The 16,304-nt window shown below is 44.9% G+C and overlaps 2 pseudogenes; both read right to left on the bottom strand.

Annotated features, from left to right (window-relative positions):
* Window positions 1-922: 922 nt before the first annotated feature.
* LOC142432510 (uncharacterized) lies at window positions 923-3,594 on the bottom strand (annotated as a pseudogene).
* On the bottom strand, window positions 3,594-13,022 carry LOC142432509 (zinc finger protein 772-like; annotated as a pseudogene).
* Window positions 13,023-16,304: the final 3,282 nt, after the last annotated feature.

Raw genomic sequence — 16,304 nt, 5'->3', positions numbered from 1 at the left:
TTCCAATAAATGCCCATAGTGCATACCACTCTGCCATAAACCTCCACCTAAAGGTGCTTAGCTCTAACTCCATAGGTCAGAAGACCTAGCTCCCCCAATTAAGACTTTGGAGGCACCCCACTCCACAAGGCAGCCTTCTGCCAAAAGGCACTTGGTTTTATTTTTCCCATGGACTGGGAAATTCCACACTGTAGTGCTCTGGTCATAGGTTCTGCTGCTCCCACTCTTCTGGCTTTCTTCAAGGGTCACAGCTGCTTGCTGGATCAAGGAGGTTCATTGCCCAGTTAACTTGAGATTCAAAGGACGTACTCTACTCTTGGCTCTCCTCTCTTGCTGTCAGTGAGATTCTCTCACACTTGCTTCTAAGATGGCTCATTTTATACCCACGTGAGATGGTGAAACTGACAACTCCATGTAAGAGTTCCAAGTTTTATAATCATAATTAACATAATTGTTTAAAAAATCACTTACAATGGAACCATATAATGTAGTGGTTCTCAACCTTCCTATTTCCGAGATCCTTTTTTTTTTCCTGAGATCCTTTAATACAGTTCCTCATGTTTTTTTTGTTTTGTTTTATTTTTCAGTTCCTCATGTTGTAGTGATTCCCAACCATAAAATTATCTTGATTGCTACTTCATATCTGTAATTTTGCTACTGTTAAGAATTGGGAGACCCCTGTGAAAGGGCCGTTCGACCCCCAAAAGGGTTATGACCCACAGGTTGAGAACTGCTAATATAATGGAACCATCTATCAGTACCTTCCCCCACCTTCTCTTAGCCAGACCCATCAGAAAAAGTCGTTTGGTGGGTGTTACAAAGACTATTAAATAATTTAGAATCATTACTTAATAGATCCGACTGTTTAATTTAGGATAAATATTCAATAGAGCCATATTAAATAACTCACTGCACAACACCACTATTCTTTGGTCCTATAAGAAGGGAGACCAGAAATTCCCTGAACACAATAAGCTCAACCCAACTTGCAAGTATAAGCAGGCTTCAAAAAGCATGTGGAAAACAGAAAGAAAAGATAGTGGAATTTCCAGCTAATTGAAGGCCTTTCTTATTTCCACATACTGGTATCAATGCCTGAAAGAACTTCCCATACCTCATTACATTGGTGTGGAAGAAAAGGAATCATTCCATAGAGCCCCTGGGGCCTTGGGCTTGGAGTTTGTTCAGGGTCTCCAAACTCAAGGGCTAGAAAAATGGAAGTTAAAGAGTCCAGGACATCACAAATCCAGAGACCATATAAATGGGACCAAAACCAATGAGAACCTGTGACATCCTCCACTCACTTGTGTAAGTTCTATAAGGGCTTCTGCAGCTGTGGAAGTCATGGAAGAGGGAAGCCATTAGAGGCAAGTGATCTGCCAGAGCAAACACTCAGGGCTCAGGTACACCCCTGTCCAGTCTCAGAACCAGATGAATTATCCCTGGACCTCAGTCTTCCCTGTTGCCAAAATTTGTACATGATCTCAACCTGACAGTGCATCTTTTGTTACAATCCGAACTCACATTGTGTTTCTCTACTCAAAACTGTCTTAGGTATCTTATGCAGGGGTTGGTGAACTGTGGATTGCTAGCCATATGCATCTCTTCTAGTATGTACATGTGGCTCTGAAGTAAAAGAAAATTTTTAAGGATTTTATTCAGATAATAGTGAGGTCATTTGTTTATAAAAATGTTTATGGCTTTTGAACAAATTTTGAATTGTGGTGAGGGACTGGATTGGCTCTTCCATCTCAAAAGTTTGCTGATCCCTGACTAGTGCTACAATAACGGAGATAACAAGATAGACAGCTTTAACACAGAGAATTTACTATCTTCCTTTAGAAAGGCAGAAGTTCAAATTCAGGGCACCAGCTTTCTCTATTGATTCTAAGAGATCCTTGTATCCTTTCAACATCTGTGGACCTGACATTTCTTGGAGATTTCCAGGTATCTTCACCTTCCCCTGGATCTAAGAGGCTCTCAGAGCAGGGAGCCTAGTTTCACACAAGGAGCGCAGCTCCTGGCGATTCTCTCTTGGTAATGAGTTCCTTCTTCTCTACCTGTTCCTTTATCTCTTTTGTGAGGGCACTTCAAAAAGTTTGAGGAAAATAGAATCGAAAGGCAATTTTCCTATGACTTTTTAAAGCTCCTTGTCAAAAGAGACTGACTGTGGAACTCATGTCCTCCCTAATGCATATGTCACTCCCAACCTGTGTAGTGCTGTCCCACATTCATTCCCGTCGTAAGATCTTTCTCCAGTGTGAACTTTCCAGTGCCAAATAAGGTTTGATTTTTGAGTAAAGACATTTGTCACACTCATAAGGTTTATCTCCAGAGTGCACATTCTGGGGCTGAGTTTGGAGGTGCAGCTAAAAGTTTTCCCACAATTGTGGTATGCATAGTCACTGTCATGCCCACACCAGTGTACAATTAGGTGGGAGCTCTAAAGAAAGGCATTCACACATTCACTACACACATATAGCTTTTCTGCAGTGTGAATTCTCTGGTGTAGATTAAGAACATATTTATGGTTTAACTTTTTCCCACATTTGTTGCAGACATCGGGCCTTGCTCTTGGGTCAACTTCCTGGTGTTAAATAAGGTTAGATTTTCTATTAAAGAATTTCCCATTCACCACACTGATAATAGAGCTTTTCACCGGTGTGTACCGTCAATAAGACCAGAGAGTTGTCTTGTGTTCGTCTGGGTAGACTAGAGAAACAAATCCATGGACACACATATGTGTATAAGAAAGAGATTTATATACAAGAGTAATTGAACACTGAGAAAACATCTCAGCCCATCCAGATCAAGTCCGATATTAGCCCATATGCCTGATACCAATCTACTAAGTCCTCTTCAGACTCACAAAACACATACAATGACACCGAAAGTAGAACATCACAGGCCAGTAGGTAGAAAGTCTTTGGATCCAGTGGCGTTGTAAGCATTTCAGTGCTGGCAGGGGTCTCTCTGTGGCTTCTCCAGCTTCCAAGGCTGGTTGCGTCCATGTGGCTTGTCTTCTGCCATGTCTCTGAGGGCGTAGCAGAGAGAGAGAGGTCTCTTCTGCCTCCAAAGAGGAAGTCCCAGAATTCTCAGGAGAAGGCCATGCCCACACAGAAGTCTCATTGGCTATTTCCAGATTGACAGCCTAGACTCCACCCCTACACTTTTTTTTTCACCCCTACACTCTTAATCCTTAAATTGACACCAGATTAGGTGACTACCACATATCTGAAGAATTTCCTGCATTCGCCGCATTGAGAAGGCCTTTCACCAGTGTGAACTGTCTGTCTAGTGTTTAGAAAGGTCAAAGCTCTGGTTAAAAACTGTCTCACCTCCGGATAGGGCAAGATATGACAAAATAACGATGTATAAGTTACCAAGGGCACATGAGGGAGGGGGGAAAAGGGAGGGAGTGGGGAAGAAAAAGAGGACCTGATGCAAGGGGCTTAAGTGGAGAGCAAATGCCTTGAGAATGATTGGGGCAGGGAATGTATGGGTGTGCTTTATACAATTGATGTATGTATATGTATGGATGGTGATAAGAGTTGTATGAGTCCCTAATAAAATGTAAAAAAAGAAAAGAGGAGAAAAAAATGATTAGGGCAAAGACTGTACAGATGTGCTTTATACAATTGATGTATGTATATGTATGAACTGTGATAAGAATTGTATGAGCCCCAATAAATTGTTTTTAAAATTAATTAATTAATTAAAAAAAAAACTGTCTCACATTCACTGCACTGGTAAGGGCTTTCTTCCATGCGGATTCTCTGGTGTCAAAAAGGGTGTCTTTCCGGTTGAAGGCTTTCTCACATTTGCTGCAATATATAAGGCCTGGAACCTGTGTGAACTTTCTGCTGTCAGACAAATTTGGAATTGCTGCTGAAGTTTCCCACATTTACTACACTCAAAAGACTTATCGAGGATGTGGGTTCTCTGGTGCTAAACAAATGCATCTTTGGGGCTGAAAGCTCTCCTGCATTTGCTGCACTTGTAATGTCTCTGTCCAGGGCAAGAGTGTCCTCACACTCAAAGCTCTTGTGGGGCTTCACCCTGTTGTGAGGGCCTCCCAGCTGAAGAAGCCCGCAGGTGATTGGGAAGTTTTTCCCACACTCCCCGTATGTGTAGGTCTTCTCTGGCTTGTAAGTGCTGTAGCATTGCTCAGGATCCCTGACCCTCTCCCATCTGAGGAGTTTCTCTCCACTATGCTGCTCTGGTGCTGGGGAACACTCGCACTAAACTGGAAACTGGTTTCCACATGGCCAACATTTACATGGTTTCTGCCTGGCTCTTTCCCTGGTGTTCAGCTGGGGACAAAGTGTCTTTCATTACTGAACCACATATGTCACAGGAGTGAATCTTCTGGGGGGAAGAAAATTCAACAGGAATCCTAACCTGTGGCATTCCTTTTACAGAGACACTCTGCTCAGGTACCTCTTCCTCCTCCTCTCCATGTAAACAGCCTGAAATTATAACAATATTACTAAAGGTTTTGTTGACTTTGGTGAGGGGGCTACTTTAACATAAATGTGTGTTATCTTACAACGAATAAAGGCTCTGAGCTGAGGCTCGGGGTCTGCTGAAGTGAAGGTCACAGAATTGTGTGGGAGGAAGAGGAATGGAGGCTTCTGGAGAGCAAGGCCACAGGTACCATGCAGGAGAGGAGGCAGGGTCGCTAACTCATTCTTTGGCACGGCTTTCAGTAGGGTTTTAGCTGATGGGGACAAGTGAGTGCTGTACATAAAGGTGTGCCCCAGCCCAGGAAAAAACAATGACAAGAAAGGAACCAGTGTTCAGGGACTATTAAAAAACTTGGGCACATCTCACAACACACTACGTGCAGGCATGTGTTGGAAAGCACTGCAGATTGAGCCATGCTGAGAACTTGGAGAGAGGTAGGGGCTAGGGAGGGTGGGGTGGCTAGGACCCAGAAGTCAGGTTGGACATGATGTAACAATGTGTCAAGAATGGAGATAGAGAAGTACAGATATAGCATTGGCTGCCGACCTGAGAATCAAACACTAGTGTGAACAGTTAATGCTGTTAGAACCAACCACCCAGCATTGACAGTCTGGCCTTCCTTAGCACCCACTCACCAAGATCAGGCCCTTTCTGGGTTTTTGATAGGACTGGAATGAAATCCACATGGTCAAGCATCCAGGGTTCGTCCACTTGTTCCAGGCAGGTGACTCTGTGTGATATGGAAGATATAATTCCTAAGAGAAGGAAGGGCAGGTGAGAGTAAACCATGTATTGAAAGGCCACCGATGAGAACGCTATTACAAAGGGAGGTTTTGCAGGAAAAGTCCAGAGCTCCCTGGAAAATAATGGTTATGATAGTGCTGCAATTCCTGGGATTGTCAGGTCCCAGATTATGTCACCTAGAGACCTAGAGATAGGAAGTAGATCTGTAGGCACAGAGGTGCCAGGATTCTGGACACGCTCATCATCCAGAGAGTGCTTAAACTAAATGGGATCCAGTGGAAACACTAAAATTCCATTGAACTGTACACCTTTGACTGTAAGACTTCAAACCTGGTCAATGAGAGATGGGAAATGTTCCATACAGCTCATTCTAACAGCCAAAGTGCCTGATACAGAAAACTGGGATAGGAAGAAGTGCCTATAATTCAACTGTGCAAACTATACAGTGGTTCTGGGGCAAAGGGCAAAGAGTGATCAGATATGTCATCATCATGACAAGATGTGTTCCTTGCCCAAGGAGGCCATGAGGGCAAAGTTGCCCAGCATCACCTTATGGTACCAGAGTCTCCAACCTCATCAAGGAGCCCCCACTCCACCTGGGAGAATTACAAACGCACATCCTCCAAGATCATAGGGCCCTGTAATGAAGACAGAAATTCCCATGAAAACTTTGCTCAAGTATACCCCAGTCTATCCAAGAGCAACCTCTACTCATCCACTTCCCCAAGTTAGAGAAGTTATCAGTCACCAATGCCACTGGGTCCCACATTCATTATTCCAGTGATCACTGTGTCCACCAACGTCAAAAATAGGCAGATGAATGCCATCTAAACCCTGGGTCTGAGCCCCATGTTATTTGAAGGGGCAGTGTCTGGAAAAGGACACCATGCCTGATATAAAGTCTTTGGAAAAGAAGACCACAGGATTGTCACAGTGGCAACAATGATGGGCTCAAACATACAATAATTGTGAGGATATTACAGGACTGGGCAGTGTTTCACTCTATTGTACGTAGGTGTGGTAGTTACATAATCTGTTGTCAATTTGAGACTTATGAGTAAAGGGGTGGAGTTTAGCCTACCAATCAGGTCACAGCTTGATGACCTCATTTGGAGGCGCTAAGGAGTTAAATAGCTTGTTGGAGGTGGAACACCTGCTCAGTCCCTGTGAGATATTCTTGTTGAAAAGCCACATGAAGACAGGCTGATGGCAGCCAGAGCCTTGGAGCTGGAGAAGCCACATGGAGACCCACGCCAGCACTGAGATCTTTACACCACCACTGGATGCACAAGGCTTCCCACTCACTGACCTGTGATCTTCCTGCATTCAGCATCATTGCATGTGCTGCGTGAATCTAAAGAGAATTTTATAGATTGCTATTGGGCATATGGGCTAATATTGTACTTATCGACTTGATCTGTACTGGGCTGGGATGTTTTATTAATGTACAATTACTCTTTATGTAGAGTTCTTTCTTATACATATTTGAGTCTCCCTGGATTTGTTTCTCTAACGGCCCGTACTAACACAGTAGGGTTGTTATAAGTCAGAACCAAATCCATGGAACTTAACAACATCACCTCTAAACATTGCTCCTATTTTCGGAACCTGAGTGAGGGATACAATTCTAGTTTTTATAACACTAATTAAAACAGATGTGGAAGGTCATGTGCTACTAAACGTAAAAATGAAAATCTGTCAAAGCACGTATCCAAACTACAATCAGTGACTTTCTCTCCATCCACAGGCCACACAACTTGTAACTTATCACCAGACTATATTCTGTGGGGACGTAGATGAGATGACTGAAACCCCACTTGTATCCTCATAGAACCCTTCTTGTCAGAAGACATTGTAAGACTTTCTTTGAAAATAAGTACAGTTTTTATAGACTGGAGTACTCAACATTGTCAGGGGAACCAGCCCCTAAAAATCATCACGGGTCTGGTAGGCGCAATTGTACAGCAATAATAAGTAAATATTATAGTGAAGTCATAGATAATAAGAGAGAAAAGAGATTGAAATAAAAGAGTCAGACACATTTCATTGTCATATGCTCACCTCAGCCCCACTTGGTGGTCCACATGAAGATATGGAAGGTGGGAATTTCAGGAGCAAGCGAGTATGGTTTATTACTAACCAAGGCATATATCTTTTGGGGGGCGTGCAAGCCCCCTAATTCCAGGTAAAGACATGCGTCACAGGAAGGGGTTGTGCTATAGCCTATAAAATAGGTAATATAGTAATGGGAGGGGGGTGATCTAGGGATATACATACAATAGAAAGGGGAGGAATTGGGGGTACACATTTGACAAGATGGGCGGATCCTAGATTCAGGAAGGCAGCCTAATTTTGGATGTCACTAAGCAGGTTTGACCTGTTCTCTGGCTCTCCATTGAATCCATTATCAGTAGGGTGTGAACCCCACCTAGAGTGGACCTGAGAGTAGTCTGAAGGCAGAATGCATCTGATCTCAGACCAAGCGCTGGCTGGGAAAAGTCTTTTCATACCCACACAACATCATTACTCAGTGTTTCAGCTAGTAGGTGGTTCTTCACCACATTGTAGAGATGGCCATTTAGAGCATATTCATTCTAGATTCAAGTACACCTGGTCCCTGGTCATGGGGGAAATGCAGAGGCCAGGGATGCTGGCAGTACTTGGGGGATGGGAAAAGGCTCAGGCACCTAATTAAGGTTCAGTGTAGGGATATGTCTCATAAAAATTACTGGTAATCTAAAAGAAAATGATACAACAATGTATGCTTTTGTTTATATTTACTGGCAGAGAAACAATTTGTAAAATAGTAAAACTTGTGAAAGCTAGAATCTAAATAAGGCAGAAAGCTTTCAGAGAAGGAAAACTCAATTTATTTTCCACAAATAGTGATTTTTTTAAAAAGTGGTCAGACCTTGTCAAAGGTGGAAAACATGTGATGACCAAGGCGGAGGGGAGGGAAGCAGTCCCTGTCACGGGGAAGCAGTCCCTGTCACGGGTCTCGCTGTATATTCTTTGGTTGCATACAGTAGCAGCTCGTTCCTTTGTATTGCCTCATACATTGCATTGTGATCTGTATCTGAAGGGGCACAGCCTTGAGCACTGTATGGAGCAGTGCTATCTTGCACACGTGGGGTTACCTGGAGCCGAAGTCTACTGAAAGGCAACTAGCAACACACCAAAAGCAAAGACACACTGCATGGTTATAAATGGCCCACGAACGTCTGTAAATGCATCTGCTGGAGCCGCCTTTCTCAAATAGAGTTCCATGAAAGAATCAGTTCCTATAAGAAGTTATTTCCATGAGTAGTTTCTTAAGTACTTCATGAAAGTGGTTACATACATAGTATCCATTGAAATTCACAGAAAATAAATCAGCTCACTGTTTACAAGAAACTCCAATTTTTAAAAATCATTTTATTGGGGGCTCATAAAACTCTTATCACAATCCCTACATACATCAATTGTGTCAAGCACATTTGTGCATTTGTTGCCCTCATCATTCTCAAAACATTTGCTCTCTGCATCAGCTCTTCATTTTTCACCCTCCCTTCCCACTCCCTCCTCCCTCATGAACCCTTGATAATTTATCAATTATTATTTTGTCATATCTTACACTGTCCAATGTGTCCCTTCACCTACTTTTCTGTTGTCTGTCCCCCAGGGAGGAGGTTATATGTAGATCCCTGTAATCGGTTCCCCCTTTCCACCCGAAAGAACAATTTTATAGAGTGACCATCACCTAGGTAACATGTGACCTTTCTTATCTGGCTGCTTGTTTTGTAACTCATTAAAAAAACAAAAAAACATAGGTTAAAAATAAATCAAATAGTAAATATCTAGGAGTGGTTCTCAACCTTCCTAATGCCGCGACCCTTTAATACAGTTCCTCGTGTCATGGTGATCACCCAACCATAAAATTATTTTCATTGCTACTTCATAACTGTAATTTTGCTACTGTTATGACTTATAATGTAAATATCTGATATACAGGATATATTTTCATTGTTACAAATGGAATATAATTAAAGCATACTGATTAATGACAAAACAATATATAATTATATATTGTGAAATATTGATTTCTAATTACAAATAAATGAAATTTTGTCTTGAAGCATGGTGTAGGTGGTTGTATCTGCATGTGGGCAGGCACGCCTGGAGATGGACAGAGGAGTGGTGTCTCCCTTCCTAAGACCATGGAAATAAGTGTTTTCCCATGGTCTTAGGTGACCCCTGTGAAAGGGTTGCTCAACCCCCAAAAGGGGTCGCGACCCACAGGTTGAGAACCGCTGATATAGGGAGTGTGAGGACTACTAGATTGACTGTTTAAACCCACTCAAAGAAATTTGAAAATTTCTTCCAAAAAGTCACAGTCATGAAAACTCTACAGATACAATAATTGACATAATCCATCCTGCACCCACCAGGGGGTCAATAAACAGAAAAGTGGGTGAAGGGAGACAGCAGATGTAAGAAATGAAAATAATAATTTATATTTTATCAAGGGTTCATGAGGGAGGGGGGAATGAGGAGCTGATACCAAGGGCTCAAGTAGAAAGAAAATATTTTGAAAATGATGATGGAAATATGTGTACAAAAGTGCTTGGCACAATGGATGTGAGTATGGATTGTGATCAGAGCTGTAAGAGCCCCCAATAAAACGATTTAAAAACAAGCCTACGCCTACACTGGGGTAAGGTGAGGAAGAGAGAAACAGGCACATGTCCGTGGCAACCAGCGGAAAGCCACATGATTTCCCAAACAGCACGTGCTCTCTTGGTGTCTGTCACACTTCGATAATTCTCAGCATTTCAGACATTTGCATAAAGCGATTGCGGACTATAAACATAACCTTTACATGAACTGGGAAAGCCAAATACTCTGTGTGACTTGTTTCTTTGTGAAGCTGAAAAGAAACCCAGAACATGGGAGGTCGCGCTGCCATTCACTCGGTTCTGACTTGCAGGGACCCTGCAGAACTGAACAGAACTGCCCCTCAGTTTCCACAGCAGCCTCGTCTTTTTCCCCCGGGGCGGTTGGTGCGTTTGAACTGCAAAATTGCGCAACTCCTGCACCCTCTGCTCCCTGTAAACGTGAGCGCCTCTCTCGGGCTCGCAGATGCTCCTGAAGGCCGCGGTCTGACACCTCCCTCACAGTGACTTCCCCCGACCAGTGCCCCGCTGTCCTGGACCCCAGGAGGCAGCGATCAGAACAGGCTGGACGGACCAGGAAGGCGCGGGCCTGCGGGACGAGGCACCCCCCTGCTCTGGGTCCATTACTGCGGCCGCCGCTGGTGGTAGCACGGGTCCCCCGTCCCCAGAAGTGGGGTCACCGCGGGCGCAGCTAACGATAGGCCTTGGGCCCCATTCAATGCAGTGCGCCCTTCTGATCCTGTCACCTGGAAGCCATCACGATGCAGGTGTCTCCACCCCAGGGCTGACAAAGCATCTGTAGTCATGATGACGTCCTAAGTCCTATCCCACCCAGACCATTTTCCCACGCTCAGACGTCCTCCTTCCCCGAGTTTATTGGACTCGCACTACGGCGAATTGTAGGGCTTTCTGGGCAACGTAGTTCCTACCAAGCCAGAGCTCAGCTCTGGGCTCAATGGGGTGGGGCTTTTCTATTCAGGAAGGGATAGAAGTACCCACACCCCCAGTTTCCAAGGCTGAATGAAATCTTTACAAAAGCAGATCGCCAGGCTCCTCCTGCAGAGCCGCAGAATGGGTTAAAAGCACCAACCTTCTGATTAGCAGCTGAGCAACAAGATTCCTGTCCAGAGGAACTGAGCTGGTCATGAACCCTGTATGCCTGAACTACAAGATCTGCATCGTCACCACCCTTGATCTCCTGTCTGCGCAGCAACGAACTTGACGTCAACATTTCAGAGAGGTCACAGGAATCCATGCCATCTTTAGAGTCTCAGTGACTTCAACTACGTCACTCAGTTCTTGAGGAACCCAGACTGTGGGAACACACAGGAATGAGAAACACATGTCCACACACTGTTTGAAGAGGTTCATTCCCTAATTTCTTTGCCTCTACCACTCCCCATTAACTCAGTGCTATGGCCATACCCATCATGGTTCCTCAGATCTTACAAGTAACACCTACCAACTGAATTCCGGCCACTGGGGCCAATGACTCCTTTTGCGGGGAGGGAAAGGGCAATGATGAGCATTATGTCACACACACAAAATCATGTTCCCAAGCACTAGAGGTGGTCAAAACTCAGGGTGACCTCTAAACCCACAGAAAACTCTGGCATCCAGTTCACAATCAATACCACAATGCCCTGCAGGCTTTACCAGGAGGCTTAGGGTGGAAAGCCACTGTCTGCCATCCTAACATCCCTGCAGAGGCACGCAGTTTGGAACCTACTCTTAGAACCTAATTCCACTTTCTAAACTCCGTGAATAGATACTCCCACTTCCAGGATTAAAGGCAGCCAAACAAAAAGTCCTTTATTATTGCATAAGCCAGAGCAATGGGTGTCAGGCAGTTCCTGATAACATGAAGGCTGGAAAAGTTTATTACAAGCACCACATGAGCCCAACAATGTGCCTGAAACATCTAGTCCTTTTCTGCATGCAACCAGCAAAACCAATAGGTTAAGACCAGGTCAGATCCATGCTTTTATGAGAGAAGGGAATGAAGATGTCTTAGGAATTCAGGTCTCTCCAGATTTCCTCTAACAAATAGGTGGGAACAGAGGCTGGCTTCCCTGTGCATATTGCCATGGTGACTGATGGACGATGGGGGTTCCCAGGGGAAGAAATGGCATGGCTTTTATCACAGAAAAGTGGCAATGGAAACCTGATACAGGCAGGTTAGAAAGTGCAGTGCAGCTCCCTGAAGCATCCCCAATACTTCGGACTTATAGAAGCACTCCCACTCGGTGAAAGCTCGAATGAGGTTGAATTCAGGTGGATGATTCCCTCAGAAAGGCTCTCCGCCAGCCTCGCTACATTGACTGAGGACCCCACACATCTATGTCCTTTCACCAGTGTGAGCCCTCTGGTGCTGAACAAGGTCAGCTTTGCGGCTAAAAGACTTTCTACATTCATCGCACTCATAAGGTCTTTCTCCAGTGTGAACTCTCCAGTGTTGAGTAAGGCCAGAGCTTTGCCTGAAGGATTTCCCACATTCCTCACACGTGTAGGGTCTTGCGCCCGTGTGAACTCTTCGATGTTTAATGAGGTCCGATTTACGGCTAAAGGATTTCTCACACTCACTGCACTTATAAGGCCTTTCTCCAGTGTGAACCCTCCGATGTTGATTGAGACCAGAGCTTTGCCTGAAAGATTTCCCACATTCACTGCATCCGTAAGGCATTTCTCCAGTGTGAATTCTTTTGTGTACAATCAGGTGTGAACTCCTGCCGAATAATTTCCCACACTCAACACACTTATAAGGTTTTTCGCCAGTGTGCACTCTCCTGTGGTGAATGAGGGTAGAGATATGGCTAAACGATTTCGCACATTTGCCACACTCAAAAGGCTTTGCCCCTGTGTGAACTCTCCAGTGTTGAATGAGGCTGGAGCTTTGGCTAAAAGACTTCTCACATTCATTGCATTTATAAGGTCTTTCTCCAGTGTGCGCTCTGTGGTGTCTTGTTGTGAGACTGCGGTTGGAGGTAAAGGATTTCTCATATTTTCCACATTCATAAGGGTTTGCACCTAAGTGAATCCTCTGGTGTTGGCAGAGGTCAGAGATTTGGCTAAAGGATTTTCCACATTCGGCACACTCACCTGGCCTTTCTCGAGGTTGAACTTGTTGATGCTGAACAAGTCTGTAACTGTAATTGACATTTCGCACGTATTTGCTACCTTCATATAGGCCTTCCTCAGGGCAGACACTATGCTGGTAAACATGATACGGCATGTCTTTGTGACTAACATCTTTCTTGCATTCACTCCTCCTCAAATGTGTCTTCCCACTGTGATAGGCCTCTGCACACCAGTTGCTGCTGGGTAGTTTCTCACCATTTACAGAAGTCTGCTTTCGGACTTTGTCTGAGTTTGCTGGCACATCCTTTCCAACCTCCTCACATGTAATGGGCCCTCCTGACGCCTGAAATCTGCAGTTCTTCACCAGTGATGCCTCATCAACATCCCCCTTGAAAGGCTCCTCTCCACTGTGATGCTTCTGAGGCTGGAAACACCTGGCACGAAACCAGAAACCTCTGAAACCAGCCTCATCCATGCACAGTTTCAGCCCAGAGTACGATGGCCAGAGTTCAGTCAGGTGCAATACGTCTTTCAAGGTGAGGACACATATCTTACAGGGGTGGGTCTTCTGGATAAAAGGGCCTGCCTGTGACACTCTTTCTCCCGAAACACTCTGCTCTGAAGCTGCCTCGTCCTCCTTGGTCCCATGCCAACAACCTGAAAGCAGAGAGATGCTGATAACATGTATGCTGAGTTAAGTGGGAGGGGTATAATGAATGTGCACCAGACACACCTAGGAGTGAGAGTCCATGAGATTACTGAGTAAAATGGTTCAGTGAAATTATTTAATGTGCTCCTTCTAGCCATGGTCTCTCTAATTCAGCAAACGGCCTTTTCCTGTGGGTCTGGGTAAGAGGTGAGAAGATACCCACAGGATTCAGCTGCAACTGTTAACAGGGTTTGTGATTGTCATCCTGCTGAGTGTTATGCGAGCCATCTCAGAAGCAGGGGGGATCTCATTACTAGTTAAGAGCCAGGAAAAGAAAACATCCTCTATATACCTGGAAATCCCCCACCACATAATGAACTGCCTTGATCCAGAAGGGCCGATTTGACACCAGAAAAGGGACAGAGGAGCAGCAGCCGTAGAACCGAGAGCCAGAGCATGAGCCACAATCATGGGCTTTCCAGCCCACAAAGCAAATGAAACTGAGTGCGTGTGTACAGGAGGCTGCCCTGTGGAGTGGGGTGCCTCTGGGCACTAATTCAGGGAGCTGGGTTTGCTGACCCACAGAGCTGGAGCTGAGTCTCTTCTGGTTGAGACTTACAACAAAATGGTATGCCTTTGGGTATTTATCGGTAGGCCTAAAAGAATTTTGTACTATGTCCTAACTGAACAACTGTATTCTGGGCACTTCTGATCCAATTGTAACCTGTTACCTTCCCTAGCAAACCCCATAATTGTGAGCATTGTGTGTGGGTTCTGTGTGACCACTGCCATGAACTATGAAACCTAGATGAAAAGGAGAGGGTGTGGGAAACAAGCACTGAGGAAAATAGGACGAGGAGTATATTGCCTAACATAACAGAGGGAGTCTGGAAAGCTGGTATTCCATGGTAGGAAAGCCTCCACTTTGGTAAGTCAGTGGTAAAGTCCAAGTACATTATCCTGCTTTAAAAATCGTTTCCACAGATTCTCCCCCTTAACAGCTATGCTGCCTTAAAGTGAGCACAAGGTTGATTCTATCTCTCGTATACAAGCAGACATTATCCTTTTAACCCCCCTTACACCTTCCCTCAATGCAGGTCTTAGGTTTCCGCACCTGTAAGCTCATGGACCCTTAATGTAGATACTGCCCACCTTGTGACATATGTAACTACTGAATATTCGTGTCTTAAGCTTACTTATAAAGATCCCAAGATAATAAAGACTGGCTCTCACTTCTCCCAGTTCCTCAATTCACTCAGTTCCATGTGGTCCATCAAGAGAAGCTGAGGTGAGCATGCTACCATAAACGTGTCTGACTCCTTTTTCTTACTGTCTCATCTTTCTTACCCTCTATGACTGTACTATGATCTTTATATGTCATCGCCATACATTTTGGACCTTTGGTTGTTGGACGCTGGTTCCCCCGATAGAGGGAACTTTGTGAAACACAACAACTGGCTGATGGCACTGGGAGGCAAGTTGAGGAAGGGGGTGCTTGGTAGTACTGGGCCCCTGAAGATCACAGCATGAGAGTTCTCACCAGAGGAAAGTGCAGCACACACCAGGATGGGGTCTCACACACAGACAGGGTGTAGCACGGGGGAGGGGGGAGGGAAGGCAGGACCTCTAACTCACTCCAGTGTCAACTGCTTCCAGTAAGCTCTTGTCAGGTGTGATACATGCCTGATGTACACCAAGTTGGTTGTTTTCAGGCCCAGGAAAACCCACTTGGAACTACTGAGTAGCTAACCTGCAAAGATTATCTACAAACATGTGCACATCTCATGGCCCAATGTGTGTGGGTCAATGCTGGAGAACAATGCAGAAAAAAAGGAAGTGGAGGCAGCCAACCCAAGTCCAGTTCAGAAGTCAGGTTCAGTGAAGTGTCAGGTGTGGGGAAGGCACTTCAGTAAAGTATCAGGTGTGGGGAAGAAAAGGTAGAAATGAATGGGGTCTGGCTGGTAACACTTCCAAGACTGGTGGACACAGAGCAGGTTCCTGACATGATTTGAACAAAGGCCTGATGGTATACCATCTCCTAGTTGCTACTCTGCAGAGTCAGGGTCTCCTCTGAGACTCTACTGCCAAGTCCACCATGAGAAGGAACCACACCTCCTCAACCCTCTCTGTCCAAAGGGACCTGAGAAAGGGAGAGACAGGACAGAGGAGGGCAGCATGGGTCCAGAGCAACTTCATACATCACAGACCACAGGGGAGAAAGTCAGTATTACAAATAAAAACCTCAAGAGCGGGTTAGCGAGAACCTACCACCCGTTTATTAGTGGTTGTGGCAATACCTTCAGTTCATGGACCAGAGAGACAAGAAATGTCTGCTACAGGAAGGGATGAAACAAGAAACGTGTGTGTGTGTGTGTGTGAGAGAGAGAGAGAGAGAGAAAGAGAGAAACTGAGAACTGGGAAGAGGGTGTCTGCAGACAAATTCTCTACACTCACATTGAAGGCATCTGGGAGGCAGACTTGGTGCTCATGAGTTGGGAGATACATCCCAGTCACATTCTCCTAAATAAAGTTATTCCCCACAATGTCCCCTGTAATAATGCCAATTTTAAGGTGCTGCTTGCAAGCACATGATTGCTACGATACTCTGGAAGGATGACTGCTTGAAGGCTATCTGCCTGAAGATTGTCTGGGATCAGACCACCTCACCCTAAGTACTCTCCACTCCCTTCTGATAAGGATCATAGATTGCCCCC

This window comes from Tenrec ecaudatus, chromosome 18 (genome assembly GCF_050624435.1).
Source record: "Tenrec ecaudatus isolate mTenEca1 chromosome 18, mTenEca1.hap1, whole genome shotgun sequence".
Classification (NCBI taxonomy): domain Eukaryota; kingdom Metazoa; phylum Chordata; class Mammalia; order Afrosoricida; family Tenrecidae; genus Tenrec; species Tenrec ecaudatus.
The sequence above is the reverse complement of the archived record's forward strand: the minus strand, read 5'-3'. Positions and strand labels throughout refer to the sequence as shown.